Source organism: Tursiops truncatus, chromosome 6, assembly GCF_011762595.2.
Source record: "Tursiops truncatus isolate mTurTru1 chromosome 6, mTurTru1.mat.Y, whole genome shotgun sequence".
NCBI lineage: Eukaryota > Metazoa > Chordata > Mammalia > Artiodactyla > Delphinidae > Tursiops > Tursiops truncatus.
In genome coordinates, this window is record NC_047039.1 from 100473545 (window position 1) to 100491696 (window position 18152).

The 18152-nt window shown below is 44.5% G+C and overlaps 1 protein-coding gene across 1 annotated transcript in view; it reads right to left on the reverse strand.

The window, feature by feature from the left end:
* The window catches only part of BRINP1 (BMP/retinoic acid inducible neural specific 1), a 65464-nt gene that overhangs the window by 2122 nt on the left and 45190 nt on the right, over positions 1–18152 (reverse strand). The gene's annotated exons all lie outside the window — the stretch shown is intronic.

Consider the following 18152-nt stretch of genomic DNA (forward strand, 5'->3'; position numbering starts at 1 on the left):
CCATGTTTTCCAGAGCTCCAAACTCTCAGGTCAGTGAAATTTCCATCACAACATGTACCTCTAGGCCCCCCTCTCCACAGCCCCTCAACACGTTTATAAACAAACCCAAGCCTGTCCGCACATTCCAGCCTCTGAAACATTCCAGTGAAGGTACATACTAGATCAGATAAGAAGCAACAGAAGAATAGGTAAAAAGATGTAAGACAGTCAGCTTAGTGGCCTCTCATCTTTCCTCATTTCTGTGCAAGTCCCCTCTTCCACGCTACAAATAATCCCTTACATGTGTCTAGCACTTTTTACCCTGCACAGGGTACATTCACTCCCATTTCCTCACTTGAGCTTCACAACCACATCCCCAAAATAGCCTGGGGCTTGAGGTCAGTCCGAGATCGCTTCAAATCCTGGCACGTCCACTCCTGAGCCCAGGGAATTCCCCCCACACCGGGCTGTGGTGAGGATGGCATGAATTGTTTTGTGAAGTCTTTGTCCCTAACTTGGTAGGTGTTAGGGACTCCATAAAAGTTAGTTCTTGTTATTCCTGCCAAGGGACTCTCAGCTCCACTTTCTAGACATGGTAAGAGAAGCTCAGAGGTGAAATCATACAATGAGTGAGTAGAGGAATCTCCTGGCTCGTAGCTCTTCAAACAAGAGTCAAGGAAGCCTTTCTTAAGGCTCTCACGTGCTGTGGTGATGTTGACGATGATGATGACCGTGGCGGCAGTGGCTCCTGATCCGCATTTTTGAAAACTGGAAATGGAAGCCCTTTTGCATTGTACTGCGTCTGGCAGGAAGTGCTAGCGATCTACCTATTCTGTCATTTCCACTGCCAAGCCACAGTCACCAAGCCCAAGAACCATGAGGTAGGCAGTACCGCCTGATATTGAAAAGCATGTGTGTTGGCCCAAGCAGAACTGAGTTCGAGGCTCAGTTCTGTAACCAGGAACAAGATACTTCGTGTCTTTGAACCTCAGTATCCATATCTAAAAAGAGAATAATGAAGCCCATCTTAGGCAGTGAGGGAGAGGATTGAATGAGACGGTGTATTTAAAGCATTGAGCACAGAGCCTGGCATAGACCAATTATTAAAAAGGTAATAAGAAGTACTCTCATCCCAGAGAATAAGCTCTTCCTTTGAAGGCATTGAGACACTCTCAGGGATTTCACTATCCCTCTGGGGTTGGAGGGAAACCGTGTGGTTACTTGGGACATTTGGAAATGGATACTGTTGAAACGGCTTCCCAGGATGCTGTGCTTTAAAGGAGGTGCTTATCGGCTGAGAGAAAGCGGAGGAATAATTAGAGCGCTCTTTGAAACAGCTCTGCCTTTTAACTTCACAGAACGATCCTGGCTTTGGCAATGAAACCTCCCTCATAACATTCAAAACACTGTATTGAAACCCCTGGTTTTTTGGTCAGTTTCCCCTCCAGGCTCTAAGGCTGGAGAGAGGGGACCCCTCCTTCCCTGAGCATCTAGCTCAGAGCCTGGCTCTAAATAAATGTTTCCTGAATGAATGAACAGACAAAAATTAATATTTTTCTTATTTATCACTTAAAAAACAAACAAACAAACAAACTCCTCTTCTCTCTCCCGAACTGCAGAATTAGTTTTCAATACCTTGCACCCGCACAGCTCCAGGCCTCCCCGCTCTCTGCTTCGTGGGACCAATCCCATTACAGCCTGGAGAACAGCAGCGGGCCCAGCCTTCAGGAGACGAAGCTGGAATGATAATGAGCCGTGCGGCTCCCAGCTCCCCAACCAGAGCATTGACTGAATATCGGCTATGAGTCATCTGATATTTTTGTGAGCCGCAGGGGCACGCCACACGTCTCTGATTGCGTGTGGTTCCATCTGACAAGAGCGTCATTTCAAAATGCCTCTTTCAAATGGCCCACACTTGCCCCGTCACTCCCTCTCCAAGTGACAGGACAGTACCCCATTTACAGCTCCTCTGTTCCCATCTGCAAGGCATTCTATAACCCCGTAGAGCGCCCCCTTTCTCGTGTCTCATCATTGGGACCCTTTGTCAGGACCGCATCCCCCCACTCCTTGAATCAATGCCTCATTGTGGCTGAGCTCTCAGCATTCTCAGTGAGGAAAAGAGGAAGATGCAAGTTCCCGGTGAGGCTGCCACAAGCAAAAGGCCGAGTGGCCAATTAGGATTCCAGCCCCGTCGAGCAGGAGGGACTGGGGACAGAGGCCCTCTGAGGCGCAGCAGAGAACTGCCTGGCACCTGCATCTCCTGACCCCAGAATAATCGTGAGGTTGTGGGCTGTATCAAAGAAGGCATTAATGATACTGCGAGAGGACTAAGAGGCGGGGCACGGGGAGGGGGGCTGGGAGCGCGAGGCCCAGGGAGAGGAGAAAGAATGGAGGAGAGAGATGGGGACTGGGGAAGCGTGAGGAGAGAAGGAACGGCCTCAGTGATGGAGGTGGAGGGGGAAACAGGGAGCCCGACCCAGGTGAGCAGACGGGGGCTGTGGACGAGGAGGGCTGGAGAGGGGAACGGTGACGGGATGAAATTAGTGTGGGCAGGATGGAAACGAAGACACTCAGGCAAGCCTTCATGCGTCGTAGCTCCCAGGGCCACGGGAGGGCAAACCATCCTTTTCTGAAAGGGGGGTGGGGGTCAGACGGAGAGCAATGTTATTGGTGAGCCCCGATTCCCAAGGTCAGTGAACGTTCCTTAGATTTCAGTCCTTCATTTTGAAGAGAAGAGCAAAACCAGACAAAACAAGCTCGTCCCAGTTTTTTGCATGCTTGTCCTTAGCACAAGCAACTTCTGATAATGAGGAGTCCACCTCAATCAGGGCAATCTCCTACACCTTCTCCATCTCCAGCAAGTGCTCTGGGTAGTAACTGCTGATATTCAGAAACCCTGCCACGCTGGAAGGCATGCAGCACCTTAAATCAGCCAAGGAATCAATGGCTCACAACCACCGAGCGCTCACTGTGTACCAGGCGTTGTGCCAGAGCTCTCCCAGAGCAGCATGGAGAACCGTCCACAGCACAGGTGAAGAGAGTGAGGCCTTGACAAGTGGGCTAAATTGTCTGACATCACAGAGTCAGTCCACATTCAAATACCAAGTTCTCTAACTGCAGCACCAGTGCACTTTCCGACGTACCACAACGTAAAATTATAACGACAAAGCCAGCAAGAAGGAGGAAGCAGTCCACAAGAAGAGAAATATATTGAAATAATGGAAAAATACTGAAACTTTGAATGTGTGAAGGGCCTATTATCACACTCCTTGCTTCCCCTGGACCTGCCAGGATCCCTCTCCTCCATTCACAGATAATTGGAGCTCACCGACAAGTGCTCAGGGAGAGGCTGGGGACCAGGGGTAAGCGGGAACGCGGTCTATAAATACCATTTCCCAGGCTGGCTGGTGACAGCCCACCTCAGCTCTGGCAACAGAGGAGCGGCTTAATAGGCCAGCTCCAGAGAGATGGGGCGGGGGCAGTTTTCACAGAGGGCTGACGCAGACCCACTGCAAGGCATTCAGTGTGTGGCAGTGAGGACCGCGATTTCAGATGCTTTTCTCTGTCCCTGGGGATCCAAAGCATCTTCTCTTTGCAGCCAAAGCTGAACTCCAATACATCCAAATCAGCATCTTTCTGCTGGATGGGATTGCAGTTCATTATGATGGGAGGGGTGGGGGGAACAGGGGTGAGGGGAGGGCAGGAAGCTGCATTTTTATTCCTAAAGCTGGAAAACCCTGGGGCCTGGTAAGTAGGCTCCCACAGAGGTTATACATGAAGCTACTTGGACCACAGAAGCAGAAAACCTCCGAGAAGCAGCCTTGGAAATATCCAGCCCATCTCCCTCATGTTGAGACCTGAACATTGAGAGTTAGCTGCTTAGGTGGGGGATCAATGTTTCTTGAGTGCTTTCTATATCATGGCAGTCAGCCTTTATCCTTACATCAGCCCCATGAGATAGGACTCCTTTGAGATGAAGAGAGGGCATGAAAGACCAGAGAGGGACTGTGACTTTCCCATGGTCACACAGCATGGACGTAGAGCAGAACTCAGGATTTCTGGATCCAAACCCTGTGTTCCCTCCATTCCCCGCTGTACTTTTCCTACACTCTCAAACCCAGGCTGGAGGAGAAGCTAGGCTCCGGGCCATGGGGACACCTCTGCTGCTCCCCTGCAGGCTCTGTCTTTGCCTCAGCCAGGATTTTCTGGCGACCTGACAGGCCTCCTGGTGACACAGCTGGAGTCGCTCATCATTTGGAGGACAGAGGCTATGCCACCCAGGGCTTCCCATCAGTGCTTTCAACAGGGCACGCCTCCCTTTCGGAACCACCTGGTGGGAAGCCCAGGCTGGGATTCCTAATTCAAGCAAACTTCCTGCTGATTTTAATTGGAGGTTTTGCCCAAGACAGGAATGCAGTGCCAGGCCAGTGGCATTTTAGGGAAGATCATAGGAATCGAGTGCCAAGGAGAAGGGGGGGAACAGATTTAGGCTAAAATAGAAAACTATAATCCGTAAGTCCCATTTGCCTACCAGGAGTGTTTATTTAAAAGGGAGAGGAAAGTTTAAAAAATGAAATCAGAGTTCTGAATCAATCATTCTTCTATTAATTCCTAAGACTCTACAAATTGTGTACTCTATAGACCAGAGACTAGTGCTGGACTGGGAAGACAAACAGTTGTTTTTAGGTTTCCGATGATGCACTGTTTAGGGGGTGTGCTGTGTATGACTCTGTTGTGTGTGTGTTACAGGAATAGTGCTGATACAAGATGAATATATCAATGGTGTCAGAATGCTTGGGGCTCTACTGAAGGAAGCCTCGATTTATGGATGTGCTAGGGTAAATTATAACTGGCCATCAGACCCAGTCTGTGTTCATTTTCCGCAGATTCATATTTAGCTTTAATCATTCCCCTCCTTGAGTTTCTATCATTGACTTAATAGTTTGTTTTCCTTCCTTCTGATAGTTCTTCACATAATGTCAAAGAGCCTCATGGAACAGCTCATAGCGATGGAAGAAAAAACCCAAAGAAGAATTTTGTGGTCCCTTGCCACGATGAAGATGCTTTCTGGTTTGGAACTGTGGAATGAAGGCAATAGGTCTTATTGGTGGAGGGCAGAGGCAGAGGGTAGAAGGGGGGAGGGGAAGAGCAGCAAAGAGAAAACCCGATGGAACCTTTAAATTAGGTTGTCAGGAGTTTAACTGGGGAGGATTATGAAACAATTTTTGCAAATTACATAGCTCTGTGTCTGGAAGGAGGTGACAGGCAACATCAGCTACATGTTCAAATTCAGCATTTTGCTTTGGGGCATGGATGTGCTGAGGGTAAGGAGGAAGGATCCAGAAGCTTCTTTAGGGCTGACAGAAATGCTAAAAGCGGCAGGAAGCTCCCAGGTGGAGAGCTGCCAGAGAGTTTTATTCTTCCTGGGCGGAAGTCAGGCAGGAGAATGACATACAGACCAAAGGTGAGAGAGTGAGAAGGGGCTAACCAGGTGTAACGGACCTCACCCTGAAGCACAGTGGTGGTCATCTAGATCAATGATCTGGGCAGTGACGGGGGGTGAGCCAGTTAACAGACATGGGAGTCAGTTAAGGAAATGCTGGATCTGCTCTACCACTATTTTGTTGTGGATATTTGACCTTGGATAAATCACTTCACCTCTTTGATCCTCAGTTTCTTTATCTGTCAAATGGGAAAGGTAACACCTACCTTACACTTTAACTTCAGAACAAGAATCAGATACGTGAAGCTCCTGGGAGGTTCGCAGTGAAAGGAAGCTATCTGTGATTGACCATTAACTATAATTATTACTGAGGGCAAAGGAAAACTGTGTTTTATATTCCTCTCAGGTAAAAATATTCCTCTCAGTTACTACAACAGCCCAGTTGATTATAGCTTAATGTCCTAGTCTCCCTGTCACTCACCCTCCACAGTTCTAATGAACGCTGTCACCATGATGCTTGAAGAAAGAGCTAGATGTGGGCTTTGGAGTCAGAAAAGATGGGGTATTGAATCAGAGCTCCGCTCATTACTTAACCTTGAGCTAATTGCTTGTCCTTTCTAAGCTTCAGTTTCCTCAACTACAGAATGGAATAATAATACATTACTTGCAGGACTGTTTTGAAGATCAGATAAGATAATGTATGTAGAGCTTCTAACATAGGTAGGTACACATTGTCTCTCATGAAAACAAACTATTGTGCTCCTCTTGAGCTCCCAAAGAAAATGGTCCCTTTGAAATAAGTATAGATTTAAAAATCCAGGGGAAGAATTCAATAAATATTGTTGGGTCCATTGAATATTGATATTAAAACAGCAACAACAACAAAACTCTCATTGATACTTAATCTCTTCTATACCCCAGAATCATTAACAGATGGATTGCAGATCTAAATGTGAAAAGTAAAATAATAACATCAACAAAACACCTTTTAGAAGAAAACACAGAGGAGCATCCCTATGACATTGGAGTAGTCAAAGATTTCTTAACACAGCTCACCATAAAGGGAAAAAACATGTTGATTAATAGGGATATATTAGGATTAAAACACATGAATCAAAAGATACCATTCAAAGAGTGAAAAGACAACCCTTAGTTAGAAGGGTTAGTTAGAAAATATATTTGCAATATCTTTACCCAAAGACTATACTTATAGTACATAAATAACTCCTACATTGGCTGGATGCTGGGCTAGTCAAAGGCATTTCATGCTGCCTGAGTTTGCCACTCCTTCCTGGGTCTCTTTAAACCAGAGTAGATGCAATTATCACAACTTATATTTTTCTTCAGAAGGTTCTCACTAAACTGTCTAATAAATGTGATTTGTCCCAGAAAAAAAAAAAAGGACCAAACAAGAAAGTAGGCAACTGATAACGATGACATGAACGGGCATGTCATAAAAGAGGATATTCAATAGGCTAACAAGCACATGAAACTCCCCGTCATTAGTCATCAGGACCGCGCCAATTAAAACTGCGATGGGATACCTCTGCAGCAGGATGGCTGAAATAAAAATAAAAAGGATGAGAAACACTAAGTATGGGCAAGGATGTGGAACAATCAAAACTCTTCTATGCTACCTGCAAGAGAGATCATTCGTTCAGCAAGTTTGGAAAGTGGAATTAACTACTGAAGTATCTGTAAAGCTGAGCGATCCCCTCCCTAGCAGACACCCAACAAAAATGCACATAGACGTTCACTCAAAGGCGTGTGGGAGACAGCAGCACTCCGCCACAGCCCCAGCCTGAAGACTGTGCAAGTGACCACCGCAGCAGAATGGACGTCTAGAAACACAGCGGAATACTCTTGAGAATGAATATGCCAAAACCACACAAAACAATATGAAGGAATCTCACGGAAGAATGAAAGGTGAAAACAGCCAGATACCAAAGGGGCCACACTGCACAACGAGAGGAAAAACTGAGCTACCGTGTGTGGAGCCATGAGAGGCATAATTCCCTGGAAGAGAAGGCTGATGGTATCGGAAGAGGACACAGTGGGTTTCTGCACCGCTAATAACGCCCTGTTCTTTGATCTAAGCGCTGGTTACATGTGGGAATTCATTCTGCGAAAATTCATCTTGCTGTACACTTAACGATATTTTCACTTGCTACATATCTCTAACACTTCCATAAAACATTTACCCCAAAAAATCGTCCTTTAAAACAACCAGAAAAACACTATTAAGGCAGCAATATGCTACATTTTTATATCACTTTTAAACTTTCTAAAGCTCTTCTGTTTGGTTCTCTGATTTAGATCTTCACGACTTTTCTGTGTCATAGGTTGGGTTGAGGGGTATCAAGGATTTTTAAGGATATGAAAAACTGGGCTCAGAGAGGTGACGTGACTTCCTGAAGGTCACCAGTGAGCTGTCCCATCACTAAGATTACAACTCACCCGGATGTGAGTTTGTTGGTCGATTTGGAGGGTGGAGGTGGGCAGGAGCATAGGGAAATGGTGCTAAAGAGGATAAAGAGCTACAGAAATTTTAAGAAATTAGTTCTATTTCTGACTCAATCCTCTAAGCCTCTAGATTTTTTTCTGAACAAGAAGCCACTTCTGAGCCCCAGGGAAGGAAAAAAACCCTGAAAATCTAAAAGCAACAAAAAGGGTCTGGAGAGACTTATTTTCTTGCCTTACATCAACCAAGGGAGTCAATTCCCTACTTGCTACAGATGTACAGTGACAAACAGGGATGGGCATGGAGACATCCCTGGTAGCGCTGAGCTGAACAAACCCTGCACATCACTCATGGTGAAGCTCAGCTGCCGACACGCAGCTCCCTGCCCCTCACCCTGACTGTGCATCCTTGGGTTGCCATGGGGTTAGGACTTACTGCCTTCTTAACCTCCGTAAATAGAAAAGAAATGCACAAGATATTCTTAGTGAAAAGCTTCATTGCCCCATGGTTGGGAGGGTACTTCTAGGATTCTGTGACTGACAGCAGGCTACCCCGAGCTAGCCCAGGGTTATCTGTTGGCTTGTACCTCTTCCTCAATAGGACAATTTAGTACACACTCAGAATAGGTCCTTGCCATGAATTTGCCACCTCCTCCCAGGGTGCGTGCACCTGTGCGTGCACGTGCACGCACACACACACACATCAGTAGGTCAGGGACTGTCAAAGTAGCAATTAACTCTGGTAGGTGGAGCTGTCTGCGTGTTTAGCGTGGCAGATTTTCAGAATTCCGGAGTGGAATGATGCCTAGACAAGGCTTAGTCCACGGGAAACAGAGCTTATGTGACTTGCCTGAGGTCACACAACTAGTACCTGGAAAGCCAGAGGCAGAATCTTTCCCTTGAGGAAGGAAGGACCCTGCACACAGCCACAAATGTAGACCGTTCATCTTTCCCCAACCTCTCCCAAGGGGACCGACAGCCCTTTACCTGGGTGACTGTGCATTGGGGGAAAGGAAATATTCATACTTTTCAAGGATTACTGGACACTGGCTTTGAACTGATAGTATTTCTAGGAGACACAAAATGTCACTGCGGTCTACTAATCAGCATAGGTGTTTATGGGGGGGGGTCAGGTGATCAATGGGACTTTGGTTCAGGTTCTTCTCACAGTGGGTCTGATGGTTATGTTTGCATTCCAGAGTGCATGCTTGAGATGAATCCATGATTGGAATTCTCTGCAACGGGCAGAAACCCCTTCCTTCCCACTTCTGGCATCCCCACCAAATAATAAAACTTATATCATGGAATATTCTCTCCCTTTAACCAGCTTCCAAGAAAACAAAACAAGACAATAAGAACAACAACAAAACACGTACCTAGGCCGAAGCATGTTGCAAGGGGCATAAGCCATACGATAAATCCGCTAAAACAAACTCTGTCTTGATTGACAAAGGTTCAAAAGGGCAATTTTGTATTACAAGATATTTCTTCATAAGGTCTCTGAAGAGTGCACGAACCTCTGTACTAAAATGTATCACAATGGAAAAATAAACAAATGACAAACCCACAATGTACGGCGGGTGGCCACGGATCCTTTGACACCCCTCCCATAGACAGGAGATCTCTGTTCCCCTCCCTTGAATCTGGGCAGATTCCACCACTCCTTTGACCAATACAGTTAAGGCAGAAGTGATTCACTTAGTTTATGGACTCAGCAGCAGCCTCTACTTCTTGTCTCTTGGAAAACTCCCCCCTTAGAGCTCTGAGGCCACTTACAAGCAGGCTGACCACCTTGCTGAAGAGACCACATGAAGGGACCCTGAAGAGAGAGAGCTGCCCAGCTGAGCCCAGCCTTTTGCTCACCTCTGCTAAGGAACCAGATATGCGAGTGAAGCTCTCTTAGAACCTCCAACTCAGCCCAGCTGCCACCTAAATAGCAATGAGTGACTTCGCGTCACCTCATGTGGACAGAAGAATCGCCCAGCCAATTCGGGCACAAATTTCCGACTCATAGATCATGAGCATAATATAATGATTGGTGCTTTAAGGCCCTAAATTTGGGTCAGTTTGTTAAACAGCAATAGATATTCAAACTATTATATACCATGAGCCCCCAGAGAGAACTCAGGATCTCTCTTCCTCCTTCCATTACTACCAAGCTATGTAACTGTACCAGGCAGAACTTGAAAAATGTCCTCCCTCCCCAAGATTCCAGGCTCTAACCCCCAGGACCTGTGGATGTGGTGAGAGATCACTCCCAAGACTGTGTCCTGTTATTTGGCACAGTTGATGTAAAGATACTGAGATTATCTAGGTGAACCTAATTTAATTAGAGGTGTCCCTTTGAAAGCAGAGAGTTTTCTCTGGCCGTTGGCAGAAAGAGAATTGAGAGAGATCCAAAGCCTGAGAAAGACTTGCTGGACCTCTGTTCCTTTGAAGATGGAGTGATCCATGTACCAGGACTGGAGAATAGCCTCTAGGAGCTAAGAGTGAACTCTGGCCAATGACCAGCAAGGAAAAAGTGACCTCAGTCCTATAACCATAAAGAAGTGAATTCTGCCAACAACCAGACTGAGCTTTGAAGTGGGTTCTCGACATCTTCGTTTCTGCTTGTGAGACATCAGCAGAAGATCCAGCTATACCAGGCCCAGCCTCCCGACCCATGGAAACTGAAGGATAATAAATGCATGTTGCTTTCAGCCTCTAAATGTGTGGTAATGTGTTACAGAACAATACAAAACCAATATAGTTACTCTGGCCAAGACACACTCTGTTCTATTTTATTCTTTAATAAAATGACAGGAATCGATTAGATGATCTTTTAGGTTCCCTGACAGCCACGACATTTTATGATTTTGTAATTTTAGGCTATTTAACCTTCCTGAGCTTCAGATTCCTAAGGTAAAGCACAGGTGCAGAGGCCCAGTCCTGTGCTGGTTTTCTTTTACCTGCTAGAGCTCAAGATCTCTGTAAACGGAGGCACCCCTGTCTTATTCATCATCTACCAAGACCTCATGCATAACGCCTGGCACTTAGTAGGTGATCACTAAATATCTGCTGGATGAAGGAATGCATGGATAAATGAAGATTCAGTATAAATATTAAGGTATATATTCTTTGACAAGAACAAAGGGCTATGCTTATATAGGATGGCAACAGAAGAAGGGGTATTATTTCATAATGTTGGACCAGTCATTAATTTCTGTAAGCCTTAGTTTTCTCACCTGTACATGGGGAGTCTAATCCTTGTTCTAGCTCCGCCCAACCCCCAGGTTATTATAACAATCAGCCCTTTGCAAAATAAAATAATCTATACGTAAGGTATCTGTCTTATACATTTGTCTTAGTAATAGTTTACTTTTTAGAATTGGGAATATATCTAAGCCAAATGAGGTAAATTTATTCCCTAATTATACCAGAGACTGAGTACCTTCCTGCTGTTATTTTGGCCGCTGCTGGTTAGCAGTCTTGCCACCTCTCAGCAGCAGTTCTACATGCTGGGATACAGAGCCATTAGCATCTGTTTAAGCAGAGGTGTTGGAAACTCAACTCGAAGAAGTCTGGCTGAAGGATGAGGATCTCTATTGTCAGGAAATCACAAGCTGTGGTAGCACACCAAATAACCTGGGTCATTGCCTCTTAACCTGGAGTAAATCATTCTTTTCCAAGGCTGTGAGCTGAGGAACCCAATCCCTTAAAAAGAATTCAAAAAGAATGGTTCTATGGCCAAACAAGTTTTTTTAAAAAATGCATATGACCCCTTCTCTATTTAATTATTTTTTTAATTCAACATTTCCTAAACTTATTCAATCAAAGACACCACTTCCTCCCCTCCCCCCATCCCTTCACCCCTTCCCAATATCCTATCAGTTCCCTCAAGGGAACTAACTTTTGCCTGGTTTTGACCAAGTGCACATACTGTGAGATGAGAACATATTTATGGCAGTGAAGAGAGGCTTCTAATCCAAGGTTAGTTCGGTCCCCAGACCAGCCATATCAGTATCACCTGGGACCTGGGACCCAACCCAGATCTACATAAGGAATCAGAAACCTTGGGGTGGGGTCCAGCCATCTGTGTTCAAAAGGCCCTCCTGGTGACTGTGATGCCCGCGCCAGTTTGAGAACCACTGCCTTAACCCACAGATCTGTGGTAAAGCTCATGTCAACACAGGACATTCTCTCTACCCCAAGTTCAAAGCATCATCATCCCTCAACTTCCGTCTCAAATGGTCCGTCACTTCAGTTCAGCAAATGCTGTGTCCTTCTATGCCAGGCACTCTACCTGTTACTGCGGGGGTTGGGGGGATACACTGGTGAACAAGAAAAACAGAGTCCCTGCCCTCACAGAATCTGTCGTCAAGTAGGGGGAATCTAGGATTAAACACACAATTGCAAACGTGCCGGGGGTAGAAGAAACTTCCACGCAGGATGCAGTAAAGACATACTGTTGACAGTGCAACCTGGTCCAGTGTGCCAGGACAAGCATCACTAAGAACTGAGGATTTGATCTGAAATTTAAAGGATGAACAGAACAATCCAGGCAAAGAGAAAAGGCGATTCCTAGAGTCTTCCCGACAGGAATACATTTCTCTCCTTTCTTACCTTTACTGCTATTCAAATTCCATGTTTATACAATGGGAAGCATAACAGCATCTATTTTACAGGGTTGTTGTAAGGATTCAGTGAGTAAATTATGTAAGGCATTTAAAGCTGTGCCTGGTACATAATAAATAGTTATTATACATTAACTATTATTATCATGGCGAGTTAGTAGGAATAAGAGCTGCTGTCTCAGGACAAGCTCCTGAAATTGACCTGCCTGTAGTGACTTGGCACACAACTGACACTCTCCCTTCCATCTGATCAGAGTGATGTGTGATGCTCTTGGCACACTGAATAGTCATGGCGGGTCGGTTACCCTCCTACAAAGCCCACGTGCTTCTGGTCCCTCCAAGTAACAAGCACATTTACCAAGAGTCGTTTTGTTTGTTCCCAAACCTGCTTATGCCAGTTGTATTTGCTATTATGTTCCTGAGACCAAAGTATTCTAGGAATGTGTCTTCTACTTTATGAAAAGTATGTTTAGATCTCTATTTTTGTGTTTGGACAATAATTGTAAAACGCTACACAAAAGCATAAAAATGTCTAGGATGAGAAATAATATTAGCTTATAAATTGTATTGGCTTAAACACTAAAGATGTAAGCAAATTAGCTTTAAGTATGCCATTTAACTATCGCTCTCCTTTCTTCCAAAGCGATTAAAAAATTAAACTTTTTGAAATTAAAAAAAGTCAAATAAATCAATGAAATGCGAGCTTTTTTCTGTGGGAACTCATTCTGTGGGAAAATTCTATAAAGACCAGTTGATGAAAGAATTGCCACCCACTTAAATAAAGGAGAAGTACCTGGAGAAGACTGGGAGGGTTCATAAAAACCTACAGACGTTTAGGTGTTGCTTCTTGAGAGTCTGTAAACTACTGCTCCACTCTGAATAAACCAAAGTTGGAAATACTATACTATAATTACTATACTATACTATACTATATATAGTATATATAGTATACTATACTATACTATAGTATACTATACTATAATTACCGGTGTGGTTTATGCAAGAAAGCCAGGAAAACATCAAATGGAATATATTATACAAACACCCTCAAAAAAGATTTTGGCCCGACTTCAAAAGGCTTGCCAAGAAATATATATTTATATTTTTTAAGTTAAAATAAATTGTGTTTATATATGTGCAGCATTGCATACATTTTAGCGTTCCTTATTTTAACTTTTTCTGTTAATTGAGAAATCATTGGTTTCGAAATCTGTCTGATAAGGAGCCTGTGCTTGACTTCTTACTATGTGCTAACAGTGGCATGTATGTTCTTTTACTGATTTTTCCGATGGTGGGTATCATTTTATCTCCACCATGTCAATTGGAAAAATGAAGTTCAGATGACTTAATACTGTACCAACGTTCCATTGTTAGTAAATGGCAGTCTACACCTTGGTCTGTCAGATTCCAGAGTCTAAAGCCTTAAGTGTCTGAAATTTCATTGCCTCTCTACTACGTTATTACATTTTGTTGGGCTCATGAATTATTTTCTCCAATGGAAAGATCTGTGTCTTAGAAGCAGAAACAGTGTCTTCATCAAAAATCTAGCATCTACTACAACTGTGATCTTGATTATATTAACATTGCATCTGTGCATTTCTTTATAGGTTATGAAGAGTTTTCACATATAGTATCCAAATTGACTGAGACATCAACTCCATAGGGTAGCTTTTCTTATTATCCTGATCATACAGGTGAGGAAACACAGGGCTCAGGTAGGTTTCGCGATTTTTTGAGGTCACACATCTAATAAGTGGGAGAGCAGGGACTGTCAGCCTAATAAACTGACACTGACTTCAGCTCAATAAAAGATAAGAAGTCACACCCCTCTGCCCCCCAGCAGGAGTCTGTGGAGATTAAATCCAGAGGCAAGTAAGTATAGGGTTCAGAGAGAAGAATCAAAATCAGTGTGGATACTGAAGGTTCTCATAATAGAGAGAACGATTATCCTGGTAGCTGGACTCTTTCCATAGACACCAATTAAACGCTGTCTGGAGCAGGAAGTTTGTAGAAAGCTGACCTGGGCTCAGAAGCTATGGCCCCACGATTGAAGCCTGAGGTGGATGCCCTCAAGAGATCTTCATCCGAACAATGCATAATTACATTGTGCCTGGCTAAAGCCCGGGGGCTGGGTCAAGTCCACGTGAACATGAGAAGTAAAAAGAAACCGAAGACCAGGAGTCACTGGAAAAAGGCCAATAGTTATACTGCCTGCCCTCAAGTTAAAGTTCCATGAATCTCCTTTGTCTTACAATACTATAACCGCTACAAAAATCAGGACAGGGTGTGGGGAAAAATATCAAATCACACTGTCCTAAAGCACCTAGTTGGTGCTAGGAATTTCTTTTCATCTCACTGAATTTAGTAAACTCTTAGAAGTGTCTATTTTTGTCCTTTTTTTTTTCACTAGGGCACATTTCCCAAAGTAGTGGACTTAACAACAGATCCTTGAAGAATTTGGATGCAGGTCAATTAAAGACAATCTCAATTTGCAGTTTCCATTTTACTGCCTGGACTGTCACAGTCAGAGGGTCTGAATTTTAATCACGCTCTGTTCACACATTCCCAGAGTGACCTTGAACACGTCACAACTCCCTTTGGCCTTAGTTCCTTCCTTTGTAAATGAAGAAGACAATTTAAACCACATACAATGTAGTATGCGAAAAATCTGTAGATTATTTGTATGGCAATGCATACAATTTTAAAATATTGTGTCAACATGTTTTGGGGACCCCAAGTAGAAAATAATTTATTTGCCCATTCATTGAGCACATTTTAAAAAATATGTGCCAATTACCATGCTAGGGAGTTATACTGTTAAAGTGATAAAAAAAACATGGGTCCAGATGCGTACATGGGGCTGACGGTCTCACAGGAGAGACAGGTGTTAATAACTGGGTAAACAAAGGTACAGTGGTAAACTGAGATTTGGGCTTCATTTGGGAAATCAGATCGCTAGGAAAACATATTAAACAAGTCCTGATACAGCCTTTCAATGCAAGGAGCACAGGCTTTTGAGCTGAGATCTGAAAGATGCATAGATACTATTGCAGATAAGGAAGAAGGAAGAAAGCTTCAGGGAAGAGCCTGTGTGAAGCCTATGGGGTGGGAGGAGTGTGCACACCTAGTGAATTGAAAGATTAGTGAGTTGGCTGAGCGAGCCAAGAAGAGGTGTGAAACACAGAGTAAGAGGCAGGCAGAGGCCAGATCACGACAGACCTGTAGGTCATCTTAAGAGTGTGCCCATTCTCCTAAGAGCAGGGATTAGTCACCAAAGGCTGTCGAGATCAAATTTGCTTCTTAAGTAATAATTCTGACGGCCTCCTGGAACATAGATTAGAAAGTGATTTGAGTAGATTTTGGGAGGCTTAGCTAAAAGGCTACTGTCATTTGGGGCAAAAGATCTGAGTTTGAACTGTAGGCTACTCATGAAAATTGACTAGCATCATCAGAAAGCAATATGGTTCAAAGATTCAATTTCCATTCTTGTATCAATATTTTGGAGTTGAACAGTTACTCTGTCACTCTCTGTGAGTGATATTTCTCCTAGGAGTTGGGAAGGACCTCAGAGATAACTGAGCCCAGTTGTTTTCAAATTGTTTTAGCAAAAATTAAAAAATCACCTTATTTTCCCAAATGAGTTTTAACGCAGAATTCTCATAAAGAAAACGGCTAAAGAGCTGCCCTGGTTAAAGGTGAGGTGCACCTGGTCTCTGCTCAGCCTGAACCCGCCCCGCAAGGCTCCTTTTTTGCACCCAGCGTTCTCATTCTGAAATATATGCTAACAGATCCAGTGTGGACTTAGTCGGGCTCACAACAGGGCCCAGCCAGGGGGACTTGAACTCTGGTTCAAACAAGTGTCCTTCTCAAAAGCACATCCTGAGGCTAGATAATGATGCTTTGAAGACAAAGACCCCTTCGCTTGTATCTTTAAGTGTCTTACAGTGTCTGGCATAGGACGGGAGACCAGGTAGTCAGTAAACATTTATGGAATTGCACAGAAGCCAGCAGAGTTCACTGCTCAAGGTGATTTTGTGCTGCTTTTCTTTTTTCTCTCCCTCTCTCCCTTCCTCTTTTCTTTCCTCCCTCCCTCCCTGCTTCCTTCCCTCCTTTGCAATGAGAGGTGATTTCCATCACATTGCAGTTTGTAGTTTAGGCAGGTAATCTGAACACCTTGGATCATCCTGCCTCAGGGGCAGGTAGAATAGCATAGATGTTAAGGGAAAGGACTCTGCCAGGGTTTGAATCCTGCCTCTTATATGATGTATAATCTTCAGCGAGTCAATTAACATCTCTGGATCTTAAACTTCCCCATTCATAACATGGGATGAGTTGATGCTGCCAGGTGAGTTGTCATGATGATTAAATGAGGTGAAAGTGTGTAGGACAGTGCCCGGGGCAAGAGAAATGCCTTAGAGTGTTACCTTGAACCTAAACTCAGCCCCATTCTCTTCCTGATGAATTTAATTCCAAGTTCACCCTGCTTGCAGAGCCCCCTTTCACAGAGCACTCAGAGTTTACACAGTGCTGGCAGACATACCATCTCAGGTGAGCCAGAGACCCTCTGAGGCAGGATGAAGAAATTATGCTGCCTGTTTCACAGATGAGAAAACCAAGGTTCAGAAAGTCTAGTAATAGTGACCAAACTCAAAGCCCACTTCCCAGTCTTTCCGCCTTTTTAACTGCAAAACATAAGGACATCCTGGTAGCGAAACAATCCACAGGAAACTTCCCTGTGGGTCCCGCCTTTCTTCGACCTGTCTAACTGAAGTACTGTGGTCTGACTCTAGGGCCAGCTCCTGCACAAGCCAAAAGAAATCCACCACAGTATCCCTGGGACCTCCCAAATTACCTAATACGTGATGGAAACCCAATCTGGTTGGGTGTTACATTCCCCATTGGCAGGTGTGGTCTGGAATTAATCCTGCTACCATCATCCCAACAAGCACTGACCCTTGGGGGTGGGATGGGTCTTATTTATCTTAATGCTTCCAGAGCCCCACACAGAGTAAGTTCTCAGGAACTCCTTGCTAAGTTGACCTGCACTGAACCTGACCTCTTCTCTGTACTTACAGGGGCTGTGTCTGGTGTGTCTGCCTGGGCTCTGGAGCTGATTCCGGGTTCTACAACTGGTGCCGTTTCTTGAATCTCAGCACACTACACTAGGGTCTATAAAACTCTACTCCTGGTCTGTCATCACCCACATGACCTTGAGGGGCTCACCCTGCCTGTGACATCATCCTACACTCAGGCCAAGGTGCCCCAACCCAGCGCAGCCGCCTCTCCTGCTTCTGCTCGCCTCCTAGAGCCTGCACAGGGCTCCTGACCGCCACACCCACCCATGGAGTCAGCAAGACCCTTCCAGTCCTGCTGCTTATCTGCCCTGTGACCTTGGACAAGTTAATTTAATTCCATCTCTGCCTCGTCAGTTTCCTTACCTATAAAACAAATCCAATCGCATCCACTTCATAGAGATAATGTGAAGATTAGATGAAAAAAATATACGTCATCATCAACACTCAGACTCACTGAATATTACTGTGGGCTAAGCAATTTGTATGCAAAATCAGTGCCTGGTAAAAATAAGAAAAATAGCTTAACACGTATTGAGTGTTTTCTGTGTGCCAGGCCCTGTTCTAAACAGTTTATGTGGGTTC